Source organism: Phymastichus coffea, unplaced genomic scaffold, assembly GCF_024137745.1.
Source record: "Phymastichus coffea isolate CEN01 unplaced genomic scaffold, Cenicafe_Pcof_1.1 PCOF00012, whole genome shotgun sequence".
Lineage (NCBI taxonomy): Eukaryota > Metazoa > Arthropoda > Insecta > Hymenoptera > Eulophidae > Phymastichus > Phymastichus coffea.
Window position 1 is genome coordinate 2,787,800 of NW_026706823.1, and position 15,317 is coordinate 2,803,116.

General features: G+C 32.9%; 1 protein-coding gene across 2 annotated transcripts in view; it reads left to right on the forward strand.

Moving 5' to 3' along the window:
• Positions 1-15,317, forward strand: part of LOC131672486 (mitochondrial proton/calcium exchanger protein) — a 581,097-nt gene that overhangs the window by 462,491 nt on the left and 103,289 nt on the right. The window lies entirely within an intron of this gene.

Below are 15,317 nucleotides of genomic sequence, written 5' to 3' on the forward strand. Positions count from 1 at the left end.
GGGTTATCGGGTTATTGGATTATTGGTTTATTTGGGTTATCGAGTTATTGGGTTATCACAATTAACCTTACACGTGCCCGATCATCCCTGTGCATAGATGAAGAAAATCATAAATTTGACCCCTACATGACCTTAGGCGAGGGCGGGGTTAACCGCACGCCACACACAATACGTTATCTGAACGTAGAATTTTCTGCTCTTTCCGAATCCGGGATCAAAAATATAGGTTCCTATTAAAAAAATGACTTTGACCTTCAAATGACCTTGAAAATGAATCTCAAGGTCAAATCGGATTTCACAGAAAGGTTGCCCCCATTGTCCCAAACAACTGTTATCTGAACAATTTCTTTGTACAACGCCAACCGTCGAAAATTTCGGGGTGGTTCCTTTAAAATGGGACACCTTGTATACTTCGGTAATAGAATATTTTTCCATTCTAACAACAATGAGTGAATGAATACCCATGACCAATCAGTAACAATACATCGTAAAATTGGCCATCTTTTTAACTTTTCCATTGCCAAATTTCTGTATTCTTTTAGCCATTTGCTCATTAATGAAACGCCATGTTCAGATGTGATCATATGCGTTATTTTGACTATTGCTGCATCATGTCTTATTAATATATTATAGTAATAGATCTTCTTACAATTCAGGTCCTGTGGATTACGTACTACAGATCCCGTCGCATCTATATGAAGTATTGCATTTATTATTTCTGCTAATACATTCAACTCTTGTTCTGCATGCACGATAGCAGTTAATGGCAGTTGTACTATTCGCAAAAAAGGATCTTTTAGTTTTGCATATTCCATCCACAATTGAAAAAATCGGATAAGTCCATTGACTCCAATTTACACCGATTTTTTGTTTTTAATTCAGATACGGCCTTATAGACTGTTAACGTTTTTCTTAATTCTTGCGAGTGGCCGTCTTCGTACAGACCTGTATCAATTTTGGTAATTATTTTATTCATATGATCTGAAATGCCTCCTCTTCCACATATTTCAGCCCATTCTTTGCGCAGTTATTTTCTCAATGATTTAAAACATCGTGTCATCGGACTAACTTGATGAACTACTTTTTCAGTTCTTCTGTACACGATAATTCTAAGACAGCTACGAGATCATCCGTGTGATGAAACCTGAATTTATACTGTGCGCTGTGTTAAGCTTGACCACACTTAGCATATGCAACTATGTCACTTTGATTATAACGCACACCTCCATAAAATTGTAATCTACGTGTACATCTCTTATCTTCGACTAGACATTGTTCAATGGCTACTCTGATTTTGTCATCGTCAAAAATCCCTATATCATCTTTTAGTGCTGCTGACGGTATTTGGACTGAACCTATATCATAAATAAATTTTTCTTTCTTCTTTGGTTTTATTTTAGAAATATCACTATTGACGCTTTCACATTCATCGAACTCAGACAATTCAAAGTCGCTGTCTATACTTTCTGACTTACGAAAGAAATTTCTACGTGAAACTGGTTTTATTTCTCTCTTCCACTCTTTTACCTTCATTTCACCAGTCGGGAATTTCACAACACTTTCTATATTAATCTTATTATTTTTATATACAAAGGAATAAGGATCATCAATTTTCTTTTCACTTGTATATTTTTCTATTTGTGTATCTTCCAAAATTGCTGCAGGATCATCTCTATTTTCATCAATAGTAAGGGTGTCTTTCAATATTTTATCCAAGACAATCCAATGACCTTCCACCAGATTGCCAAGCTATAAAATATAGAAGCAAGGTTGATCTTCAGAGTCAGCTGTATTTTCATCTACTTTAGTTATATTCAAGTCACCTGGTTTTTTAATAAAAACCTTCATATTAACTCCATATAACTTGATGAAAACTCCTATTTCATACAAAGTCCCGTATTCTCCTAATTTTCCCATTACGTTTTTATAATGAGTAGCATCACTATATTTAACGATACTAGGATTAGAATATATCACCGACGATAATTCTGATTCCCAGTTTTTCGTTGTGTAATCAACTATACATTGTCTCACTTTTTCATGATAAGATTGATCGTCATACAAAAAGTCAGATAAACATCTAAATAAACAATTTCCATCACCAATAATATTTTTTGTCTGTAATGGTGCAAGCCATCAGACTCAACAATATCTCCTAATTTATTTTCTATTTCATCACTTGAAACTTCACTATTTTTCATCACTTCACTTCTATCTTCAGCAAGTTGTTGCTTCTTATTAATATTATTAAATGAGTTAAGCTCATTATTAGATGAATACTGTAATTTACAGTTATCATCGAACTCTTTTTTATAGTCGTCAGTTAGTCTACCGTCTTTACTTTTGTTTAAACAAACCGATTCTTTGTTATTAACTGTATTACATTTACCTACCATAAGATGTTCAACCTCAGCACGTAGTTCTGAGTTTGGTTTTGTCCATAGATACTTAATTTTGTTCACAAACCCGCTGTCACTTTTCTTCTTTATACTCTTACAAATCTACAGAGAAACGAAATTAAATTAACATAAAAAATTTTTACGGACATCTACATTTAGCCGGATGTCTATCTACATAAAATTGTTTAATAAAAGAATTTGTAGTTATATTATAAAATTAATCACATATTGATTGGCTGTCGAGTATCTATAATTATATAGTAAGAATGTAGGAAGAGATAATTAATGGAAATAATTTCGACAATTTTGTATCTATTAACGAGAACCTGAAGAAACAGAAATATCAAACAAGCGTTTACTTCGTGGAAGGAAAATATATTAAGTAACGTTCATCATTCTATCTAAAAAACATATTTGTAATCTTAAATGATTTTGATTTGTGGATTGAGGGATCACGTGATGTGACGACGTAGAATTAGTGAGATATTTAAAGTTTTTTATTAATATTTTTCAATTCCAATTTGAAGTACATTATTTTAATGTGAATGAGTACTATTAGTTGCTAATATTCTAATTATAATTATGTTACAGATGGAACATTACATGACAATGAAGATTGTCTAAATATACCATCAAGTCGTTTGCTTACAGTTTCAGCAATTATTATTAAAAATATTTTAGTACACTTATTCGTGAAAAAAAACATAATGACGTGAGGTAATGTGCGGTATTGTCAACTAAAAATATTGATTAATTAAGACATGAATTGATATAGGCGACATGAAAATAAAAAATACCAGTTTGTAGATATGACAAATGAGTGCTTATAAAGTACAGTTGATGCTATATTAACCTGTTAACCGAGCGGGACGTATAAATACGTCAAAAGTAAACAATATCGGGTATGGGTAGGACATATGAATACATATGTTGTATTAGTTATGTTGTATTATGTAGTTGGGGGTCACGGTGGCTCAGTGGATAAGAGCCCAGGCTTCTGTGTAAGAGGTCGCGGGTTCGAGCCCCGGATATGTGAAGATTTTCAGAAATGAAATTTTCATATATGTGTTACTGTGATTCCGGTGGTTCGGATTCCACCTTAAACTGTAGGTACAGTCATGATTGTGTTCAACTTTATCCTCCTACATCATTTAAAAAAATGATAGAGAAGGTGAGTCTGCATATTCATGACTATAGGGAACCAAGACTAATGCGTACAGGTACTTAGTTTACCTCTGCAGCGTTCCATGTGGACGTAGTTCTTGAAGTAATAACAATCACAATAACATATGAATATTTATTTTATTATTTATTTAAGTCCAGAGTAAATATACATTAATAATGATTAATAATATACAATTACATTACATTACATGTAATCCAGCAGAGGAATTTCTTCCTGTGCGCTGGTCTGGCATGTTTAATAAACTAATACTAATACTTAAAACTAATTAATAATTTGTATAAAGATATTCGTAATTTGTTATTTTAATCCCATGTTCTATTTAGCATCTGTCTGGCTGTAGTGAAATATCCTGTTGTTGCATTCATGGTTCTTTTGTAGATGACACGTTCTAAGTTTGTTAATCTTGCTGGAGATAAATTGCAATTGTTATTTACACAAATAAATGTTCTAATATCTAGTATTAATTTGTTGTGGTCTACTGCATCCTCATGGACTTCCGATGTCGGATACAGAGTACCATAGAGATCAATTAATTGTTTTATATTTTTGCAGTTTAATCTATTTGCCATATTGGGTTTCCTTTGATCCATTTTTTAAGTTTGTTTTTCCTAATTGTCGTGTTGTTAATTGTTTTCAAGTCATTTGGTAGTTTATTGTATAACATAATTGCTCTTACATTACTGTTTTTTATGCTGATAGTTAGTGTTCTTTTTGGGTGTTGGATTGAGGCGAATCTTGTTTTTCTTTCTTTTCCAATATATTTGTCCTTAAAAGTATCATAGTGGAATAATAGAGATTCCAATGAAAAGCATTGATCTAAGTTAAGTGGGTATTCATGTGTCACAAATTGGTTTTTATAGATTATTTTTAGTAGTCTGTTTTGCAAGTTTTGTATTACTTTAATTCGACCTGTGTACGCTCCTCCCCAAGCTATAATTCCATAGGTCATTATGCTGTGAAAGAGTGCGTAGTAGATCATTTTTAATGTACTGGTATTCATTATTTTTGATAGCTTATATAGGACAAATATTAGATATTTTGTTTTTTGGTATAGGATTTGTAAATGTAAATCCCATTTCATATTACTGTCAAAAGTAACTCCAAGATATTTTGTGTTTTCAACTCGGTGTATTGGATGTCCTAAGATTTCAATTTTCAGGTTTTTTGACGTACTGTCATGATAATTTCCAAATTCCATGTACGTTGTCTTGTCTATATTCAAAGATAGTTTATTAAGAGCAAGCCAAATTCCCACTATGTTTAGATAACTGTTCATATTAGTTTCAGCTTCTTTCCAATTCTTACCTTTTGCTATGATTGCTGTATCGTCTGCAAAAGATAGTATGGATTTTTCTGGTAGTATCGTTAGTAGATCATTTATGTATAGTAGGAAAAGTAGCGGACCCAGTATAGTTCCTTGTGGAACACCCATTTTTACTATTTGTTTATCGCTACTTGCATTATTTACCTTCACACATTGTTTTCTATTTGTTAGATAGCTTTTGATAAGGTTATAGACACTACCCCTAATACCATAGTTGTATAATTTTTGTAACAGTATCTTGTGGTCAACTGTGTCGAAGGCTTTGGCAAGATCCAGAAAAGTTATTGCTATAGGTTTACTTGCATCTAATTGTTCATAAATGTTGTTTGAAATATAATTTAGTGCATGTTTTGTGCTTCTGTTTTTTCGAAAGCCAAATTGATTTGTGGAAAGCAAATTACAGTTGTCAATGAAAGATTGAATTCTTCTATGTATTATTTTTTCAAAGATTTTAGCTATGTTGGAGATTAGAGAAATAGGTCTGTAGTTATTTGCTAAATGTTTTTCTTTTGATTTGTGGATTGGTATAATATCCGCTTCTTTTAAAGCATCAGGCCAAGTTTCATTAATAATACACTTATTTATAGCAAGTGCAAGTGGTTCAGATACGTAGTGGATTAATGATTTTAATAATAATGAATTAATTCCATCAACTCCTCCTTTTTTGTTTTTTAGTCTGCCAATTATTTTCTTTACTTCTTGTTCATTTGTAAAATTTAAAAATATTGTTTTCGGGTTTATTTTTGGGAGGTTGAGCGTTGCATTTTGCGGTTGTATTATATTATTGCTAAGTTCCGTTCCGATTTCACAAAAAAATGTGTTCATTTTGTTTGCAATTTCTTCTGGATTGGTGATTCTATTATTTTTGTCCGTGATGTAATCAATAGTTTTGTTATTTTGAGTATTTCTCCCTAGTTTGTTGTTGACAACTGACCATAATTTCTTAGGATCATGTTGCACCATTTCTATGATTTTTTTATCGTAATTTTCTTTTGCTATTGTAATTATCTTATCTAAAATTTTGATATAATTTTTATAGTTATTTTTTTTTGTTGTATCGTGAGGATTATATTTCCATTCAATATATAGGTTTTCTTTAGTTTTACATGAGTTTATTATGCCTTTGGTGATCCATTTTTTTCTTGGCTTCAAGCTATTAATAGTTTTGTTTGTGACATTTTTCTTTTCTGCCTGTTTAAGGCAATATTGTATTTTCATGATTAAGTTATTGATGGATTGATTTGTATCATTAGTTTCACTATTTTCATTCTAATTTATAGTTTGAGCTATATGTTGAATTTTCGGTAATTAATTTGTTTTTTATTATGTGAGTGATTTATGCTTTTTGTTTGGTTCTGCAACGCCATTATTAGTGGATAATGGTCATTGAACGAGGTGTTGACGTTGAAAGTTTTGTATGCGTTATTTTCCATTTTTATAAAAAAATTATCAATGCATGTTCCACTGTTGTTGTTGTCCAGCGAAGGTCTGGTAATCGTATTAAATCCTGGATGGTGTCCTTTTTCCATTAACATTTGCAAGAATTCTTGATCCCAAGGATCTTGGCTTAAAATATCGCAGTTGAAATCGCCTATTAATATTGAATTTTTTTTCTTTATGTGTTGAGTTATGTATGTTTTGATCGATTGTATGAATTATGGTTTGTGTAGGTCATGTGATCTGTATATAGCTGCTAACAGTATAGTTTTTTCATTTTCTAACTGTATTGTAGTTTGTAAAATTTTTAAATTTTGTATTTGAATTATTTCTGTTGATTCAATTATGTCGTCTCTGATATAGGTCACCACGCCATCAGCCTTATTAATACTACTGTTGTTATAGTACATACTGTATCCTTCAATATTGAAGACTAGGAAATGTTATAAATTCCATGTTTCAGTACATATTATAACACTTGGTTTTTTTTGTAGGTTGTTTATAAATGTTAGAAGTTTGGTGTAATTGGCATTCAAACTTCTGATATTAACACAGATAATAATTTCCTTTTCTGTTATTATGTGCTCATTTAATTCATCAGTGTTATTAATAATAATTTCGTTGCTAATATTTTCATCGATGGGATGCATTTTTATTTGTATTTCGTATTATTGTTACCATGTAAGTTGAGCGAGGATATGGAGGCTAATGACGCTAATGATGCACCGCTTGATAGAGCAGGACGCGCGTTAATTGTTGGTTTTTCTGCAGCCGGGTGTTCTATTTTTCCGAAGTAGCGTTGGGTGTTGGCATTATCGGGTAGTCCGTCATTTCAATGTATTTGTTTATTTTTGCTTTTAAAATTTCACAAGATTGGCTGTCAATGGCACTGTGTTTAGTATCAAATTTAGTTTTGTATTTAGTATTGTGGTATGTGCAATTAGGACATGTTTGTGTTTTATTGTTGCATTGACTACCAGTGTGATTACCGCCGCATTTGTAACACGTGGCTTCATTTTTACATTTGCTCCCACTATGTCCAAACCTAGCACAGTTATAACAAGGGCTTGTATTTATAATGTCATAGACTTTGCAGTTTTGGCAACCAACAAAAAGTCTGCTTTTATTCTCTCTAATGTGTTTGTACAAATTAGCTGATACCTCCATTATAACTGTCATAGTTTGCAATTTCTCATTAGTGTATGTGTGTATTACTTTACCTTTGTCATCATAATTGTGGAAATTTCTTTGGTTTATATCTGACTCAATGTCTCGCATATTTTGTGTGAAAGATTTGCTGATGCCAGTAACTTTAACTGTTGGTTTCCTAATTTGCTCTTTTTCAATTTTAGCAAACGTGTGTATTTTTTTGTGTAATGTTTTTTCTATAGTGTTAATACTCTCTTCATTCATGCAGTTAATTATGACAGTATCGTTATTTACTGTTTTAATTTTGTTTGTTTGTATTGTTTTATCTTTGATAAGATAATGAGCTACGGTATTTTCTAAATTAGTGGTATCATTTTTATTAGTTCGTTTGATAATAAGTCTTGATACCTTTTTTGGCTTAGGCTTTAGTAAACTCAATGTTTCTGCATATGAATTTTTAAATATGTTATTTGGTTTATTTTTCTTTTCTTTTGCTAATAACTCATTCCTATTTTGCTTTTCTTTGATGAGTAATTCATTTAGTAATTCATTTTTTTCCTTTGTTTCTTTGTAGAGTTCTTTCAATAAGTTATTTTCAGCTTTTAGTTGTTGTATTTCATCTAATTCACTTACTTGTGTTAAATCCATATGTTCATCGTTTTCATTCATTATTTGTTTCTCATGCACGAGCTCATTTAGTATTTCTTGTTTTATTTCCTCTCTGCTTACAAGTTTGAATTGTGTTATGAAAGCACTAGCTTGTTCACTTAAGTCCCCATATGGCAAGTTTAATGTTAGTGCAAAATTTGGATGCTCCTGGCATATTATGAATGAGCTGTTTATTAGTTTGATTGCATTTCCTGCATTGATTTTTGCTACTATTTCACTCGTATAATAGAAATTTCTACATACTAAACACACAACTGCTCCTACTTTTGTATTTGGATGACACTTGAAATGCTTATGTAGCGATGATGCGTCAGGCGGTTGCACTTCCGCACCGCTTGACGGCGACATCGCGACTGACACGTCCTCGATATTTATATTGCGCCCTGGAACGGGCGGGACGTATATTTTACTACTACTATGGTAATACGTCATTCATACACGTCTTAGTGGAAAAGGACGCGCCTGTTATATGTTGCGTAATTAGAAAGGGATTTCCCCGGTTAACAGGTTAAATAAAATAATGGTAAAATATATGAATTTTGAATATTATTCCAGACGAATAAATTCTCGCTTCTTCCAAATCTGGTGTGAGAAATAAGGGTTTCCATTAAAAAAGTAAGGTTAACCTTGAAATGACTTTGGGGGTGGGATGGGGGTCATTCGGACTCCATAATTATTCGATCATCTGAACGTAAAATTTCACGTAGAATACAAACCTGCGACGAAAAATGAGAGGTTCCATTTAAAAAATAAGGTTGACCTCGAAACGACTGGAGAGTGGGGTGAAGATCATTTGGACACCACACATATTACATGATTTGAAGGTAGAATTTAATGTAGAATCCAAATCCGGGATAAAAAATAGAGGTTTCCATTTAAAAAAAACAAAGTTGACCTTCAAATGACCTTGAAACTCAAGTTTAAAGTCAAGTTGGAGGTCACCATCGGCTGTCCTCCCTTAAACCCTAAAACTTTTATCCCAACTTTTTTTCGCTATCATGCTTCCGAAACGAAATAATTGGCCACCTCAATTAAAATAGTTCACCCTGTATAACAATATCTACTTGCGCGGCAAGTTTCGTTTGTCGTACTCCCTAAGAACCACCCCTCCAGCTACTTCAAACGACCATTCCCAGCGAATGTCAAAGTATTATTTATAGCATTTCCTAGCAACACAATTTTTTTTTCTAAAGATGGTTTTTCTAATAGATATTGGTTAGATCTATATGCATCCCAAGATTCGTTTGTCGCACGTCCTAATACCCTACAGCCTTTAGAAATGCCCACTCAAAGCTAAATACATAGTTAATTATTTTAGAATTCCCCAGTAATACAATATCTCCTTATAAAAAAGTGATGGTAGCCATATTGAAGCATTTTATTCGTGACCTGATTGACCCAAATAAAAAAAAACGCGAGAATTCAAATTGATTTTAGTTGATTTTTTATTTTAGAATTAATTAAATTTGTTTTTAGCAAAAAAAATAAAATATAAAAAATATAATCTTTCATTCATCATTTATAATCATAATGTAGTTCATTGTTTATCAGTTTTATCCCTTATAAAAAAGTGATGGATGCCACGTTGAAGCATATAGTGATCTGATGGCTGAGATATAATTGCGTGATATACTTATGTGGCGGAAAATAAGCATATAGGTGTGGTTTTGAGTTGAGATTTTACTAATAAAAATTCAAATCATCATAATTTATCATACGGATAATTTTGAAGATAAGGAAGTAAAAAAAGTAGACTGTAATATTGTTTGTACACTCATAATATGAAACTAACAACGAAGAAATCGTTTCATACAAATAATATAGGTTGAAATCGCTCTAAATATTTTCTATTAATAATCGAAAATTTGGTTTTTGAATGTATAAAATAAAAGTTGTAATGTTGCAATCTTTATTCAAAAAGTAGAATAAAAGTTTAATAATAAATTAACCCGTTGAGAAAAAAATAGTATAAGATTATATTTATTGCAGTTTTTGATATAATAAATCATAAATTTGAAAACGTGTTTCATCACTAATACACATTTTCCGCTGTGATATGGGTTTTTAAAAAAAATTGAAAAATCTACCTGTGAAAAAGTGATTTGTTAAATATGTTAATATTAATATAACAATAAAAAATAAAAAAGAAGGTAAAAACGCGTAAGGTGTATCTAACCCTATATATTTTTATTTTCCTATATGAAAAAGTGATGCTGAGTGAAGTAATTTTATTTATGACCTGATTGACTGAATTTCGTCACGCGTGTCACAATTATGAGTAAATCGGTCATAATAATAAATCGAAGTACTTTACATCTATCAATACAAATAAGTATAATAATTTGTAGGCATTAAACTGTAAATGACTTCCACATTCTCTCAATGGCATAACTTTAAGAAAATACGATAAAGTAATCTTAATGCACTTCAGTTGCATTTATTTATTGGACATATAAATTAATTGAATATATCTTTATTGTAAAGTTTAGCTTCGGACAAATATGATCAATATTGAGAAGAATGGTAAATTGATATTTTATATGAAATTCTGCGAATTTATTTCGGTGCAGTCGGCACCGTTAATTTATTTTAAATAAATTTTGAAATTTAATTTATAAATGTAAACAAACTCTACAAATGGTTTCAGATGAACAATTGAAAAAACAGTTAAATTAAAATAATATATCTGTTGATATGGAGAAATCCTATGGAAAGCTTGATACCATGAATCAATACGTTAAAAAAGAAACAAAATTAAAGTGTTAGGCGCAGCTGATGGTTCTATCCTATCCTTATACTTGCCTTATATTTATTTTTATTTTTTATTTTTATACTTTTTACATATTTTATTCCTATCTTATCTTTAAGGAAAGATGAGTCTCCGATACTCAGCGTTGAGATTGGTTGATGCAAAAATAGAGCCCGAAATTTTGAATTTTCCTATACGTTGAAATATTATTATTATTATATATTAAAAAGTGGAAGTTTTCTATTTTAGCGATAAATTCAATTTATGAATAATTAACATGGATAATAAACTGCACGAATAGAAATATGTTAGTAAATTGGTTTAAGAACATAATACGTTATGTTTTGAAATTATTTATACAAATTGTTAATTTTATAATCATCTCCGATACTACAATCAATATCGTTGTGTTAAAATTTGGTAGAAAAAAAAGAGAATGAATAAAAATAAAATAGAGACTACATATTCATCTTTTGTATATTTTAAATTAAAACGTATGCGAACAAAGGAAATTAATTATTAAAATATTAAACCCGTTAAATTAGAAGAATATTCACGGGTGTTTTCATAGTGGCAGCAAAAATTACACGATGTTAAATGTATTACTCATACTAATATAAGATTGGAGCCATAATCACTACTATTGAAAATGTAAGTTTAGTGTTGTATAATAGTATAATAGTATAATAGCATTATTGATCTTAGGTCAAATTAATCTTTTGAATAATTTTTCCGATATATCTTGAAATGAGTAAAAGTTCATCGATTTTTGAGAAAAAATGGGTGCATGTTCTATTTTTATTCATCAATAAATATTGACGTATGTAGTCTATTTAAAACAGCATGACTTATTCGTGTCCATTGAAATCTTGAAATTGACATGTAAAAGATTCAAATAATGTAATAAATAATAGTAAAACATTAAAAAAACATTAAAACTGTAAAAGTTAGATAGGCGTTCATTAAATGTGGTACGTTCGGTGCTACAGTTCGAAACAGTCACTTTTACTCACTACCGGTAGTGTTGGTACTAAATAATCGAACTAGATATTTTTAGTGATGTTACTAGAGTTGCGATTCGCGTCCGTATCCGTCCGCATCCATACGTACCTATGGGACCAGGGCCTGAAGCGCAGGCACTGATTTCGTTTCCGGCTATGCCCAGATGATGGTGGCACGGGTCGCGTCCCGACCGCCACACTACGCATGCGCGGCGAAAAATCTATCTTCCAGCAGCAAAATATTCGGTTTTGATAAAAAAAAATTATGAATGGCTTCTATTTAATCTGTATTTTAGATCTGTACCATCTAAAAAATCAAAAAAATTAATTTATACCCTTGTAGAATTTGAATTATACAATATTTTATGTGCAAATATAATATAGATAAATTGGACTGGAAAATTATTTAATTTCTGAAAAAATATACTATCATCTTTTCCTTAATCTGTACCATTGGAAAACATTTATTTTATAAATTGTATATCTTCCCAAATTTAATTGGATAAGTAAATAAGCAATCTCATCTTTTAAAGTATGTTCCTAAAGTTTCGCATCTATGTGAAGTTAGCTGTATAATCGAATGTTTTAATTAATTTTTAGGGAAATAATCGATACATTATCGTGTACATCATAGATGAATCTTTTATTTCTACCAGAGAATAATAAATAATAGAATATAATAATAAATAATAGTAATAAATAATAGAAAAATATAAAAAAAGAGCTAAATAACACTAGTTTTCATGAATTTCAATGAAAGAGAGAGAGAGAGAGAACCTAACACAGTGCGCACGAGTAAGTGAGCGAAAGAGAGAGAGAGAGAGCGCACGAGTGAGTGCACGAAAGAGAGAGAGAGAGAGAGAGAGAACCGAACACAGTGCGCACGAGTAAGTGGGCGAAAGAGAGAGAGACAGAGAGAAAAACCAATACAATGCGCGGCAAGTGAGTGAACGAAAAAGAGAGAGAGAGAGAGAGAGAGAGAGAGAGAGAGAGAGAGAGAGAGAGAGAGAGAGAGAGAGAGAGAGAGAGAGAGAGAGAGAGAGAGAGAGAGAGAGAGAGAGAGAGTTGATTGAAGAAGAGCGCGCACGTGAGTGATAGACAGAGAGAAGAGAGAGAGTTGACCGAAGAACAGTGCGCACGCGAGTGATAGACAGAGAGAAGAGAGAGAGTTGACTGTAGAAGAGCACGCACGCGAGTGATAGAGTGAAAGAAGAGAGAGAGAGAGAGAGAGAGTTGACCGAAAAAGAGCGCGCACGCGAGTAATAGAGTGAAAGAAGAGAGAGAGTTGATTGATGAACAGCGCGCACGCGAGTGATAGACAAAAAGAAGAGAGAGCGAAGGTTGACCGAAGAAGAGCACGCACGCGAGTGATAGAGTGAAAGAAGAGAGAGAGAGAGAGTTGACCAAAGAAGATCGCGCACGCGACTGATAGAGTGAAAGAAGAGAGAGAGAGAGAGAGTTGGCCGAAAAAGAGCGCGCACGCGAGTAATAGAGTGAAAGAAGAGAGAGAGTTGATTGAAGAAGAGCGCGCACGCGAGTAATAGACAAAAAGAAGAGAGAGCGAAGGTTGACCGAAGAATAGCACGCACGCGAGAGTGTAAGAGAGAATGAGAGAATGAGAGAGAGGAAGAGATAGAAAGAGAGTATAAATTTGAATGAAGATACTTACGAATGAAACTATGAAAATTTTAAATATTTACAGAGCAATGGTACCATACAGTCAGGTCCAGAAATTAAAATATGTAAGTAATTGAAACATGGAAAACAGATACCATAACTATAATTATAAAAATGTAAATATACATTTTTTTCAGAAACTGGCAGCTGAGCGACGTAAAGTACGTAATCTTCTGGACGAGAATAAGTCCCTAACAGCTCAGCTAGAGTTGTTGAAGAAAATGATGCCGTAAGTAAAAATCAAATTGTTTCAATACTATCTGCGATAAATATTATTTTTTAATATTAAAATTTTTTTGTTTCAGATACAAGTTCTAATAAATAAATAAAATGTTCTAATAAAATCAATAAAATAAAGTTCAACAAAAATTTATGTCTTTTTAATCAGATATTTTTTAAACCTTTTATATGTCAACTTCAAAATTTCCATGAACACGAATAAGTCATGCTGTTTAAAATAGTCTACATACGTCAATATTTATTGATGAATAAAAATAGAACATGCACCCATTTTTTCTCAAAAATCGATGATCTTTTACTCATTTCAAGATATATCGGAATAATTATTCAAAAGATTAATTCGACCTAAGATCGATAAAGCTATTACACTGTTATACAACACTAAATTTAACATTCTTAATGGTAGTGATTATGTCTCCAATTTTATATTGGTATGTATTCTAACGGGGTCGATACCGTTTAATTGATTTTATTCGCGCAACTTTATTGAAAGGGCGAATGTAATCATCTATGCTCAAAACGCAGTCCGGAGAGCATGGGGAGACAGGTGTCAGTCAACCAGTAAATCTATTAACCTATGAGAAAGTGAGTGGAAGCAATACGGAACGAGCGAGAAGAAAGCACTTGTTAATGTCACGAATAGAACCTTTTATTATCTATCAAATGCTACATAAGGTCGGCCCGCGTGTTTGTTTACATCGACGCTCGCTCGACGACAACATGCAGTGTCGTGACGCTTGCTGCTCTTTGTTGGAAGAGCTATTACATGCCCGCTTGAGATGTCGGAAAATTAATCGTCGCTCATGCAATCGTATCGCGGCCGCGAGATCAAGCTGGCCAGCTTACCTTAATATCGTAGGCGTGCGAAGATAACACTAAACCAGTCACACTGCGAGGGAACCGTTTTTTGTTTATGTCGCGGACCACGAACTCGCGTACACGCGGCTTCGCCCTCGATGGCGAAACCTCACACACTTTCAGCCGGTCTCTTGAAAGGCGACGCTTCTCCGTCGGCTCAGGTCTCTCTCCTTGGCGGTTGTCCGGCACCTTGGCAGCAGCAATCACTATCGGCATTGATCTGGGCGTTTCTCTTTGATCGTCAATACGTTAGCGGCACAAGGATCGGTATTAGCGAGAAAAAGCGTGATGGCGGTCAATGCTTCACTCCATGGCTCGATCTCTAGCTCACGTATCAGTAATCGGCGTCGTAGTTGCGGGTGAGCGTGACGATGACCAGTGCTTCACTATATGACTCGATCTCTAGCTCTCGTGTCAGTAATCGGTGTCGTAGTTGCGGGTGAGCGTGACGATGACCAGTGCTTCACTATATGACTCGATCTCTAGCTCTCGTGTCAGTAATCGGCGTCGTAGTTGCGGGTGAGCGTGACGATGACCAGTGCTTCACTATATGACTCGATCTCTAGCTCTCGTGTCAGTAATCGGTGTCGTAGTTGCGGGTGAGCGTGACGATGACCAGTGCTTCACT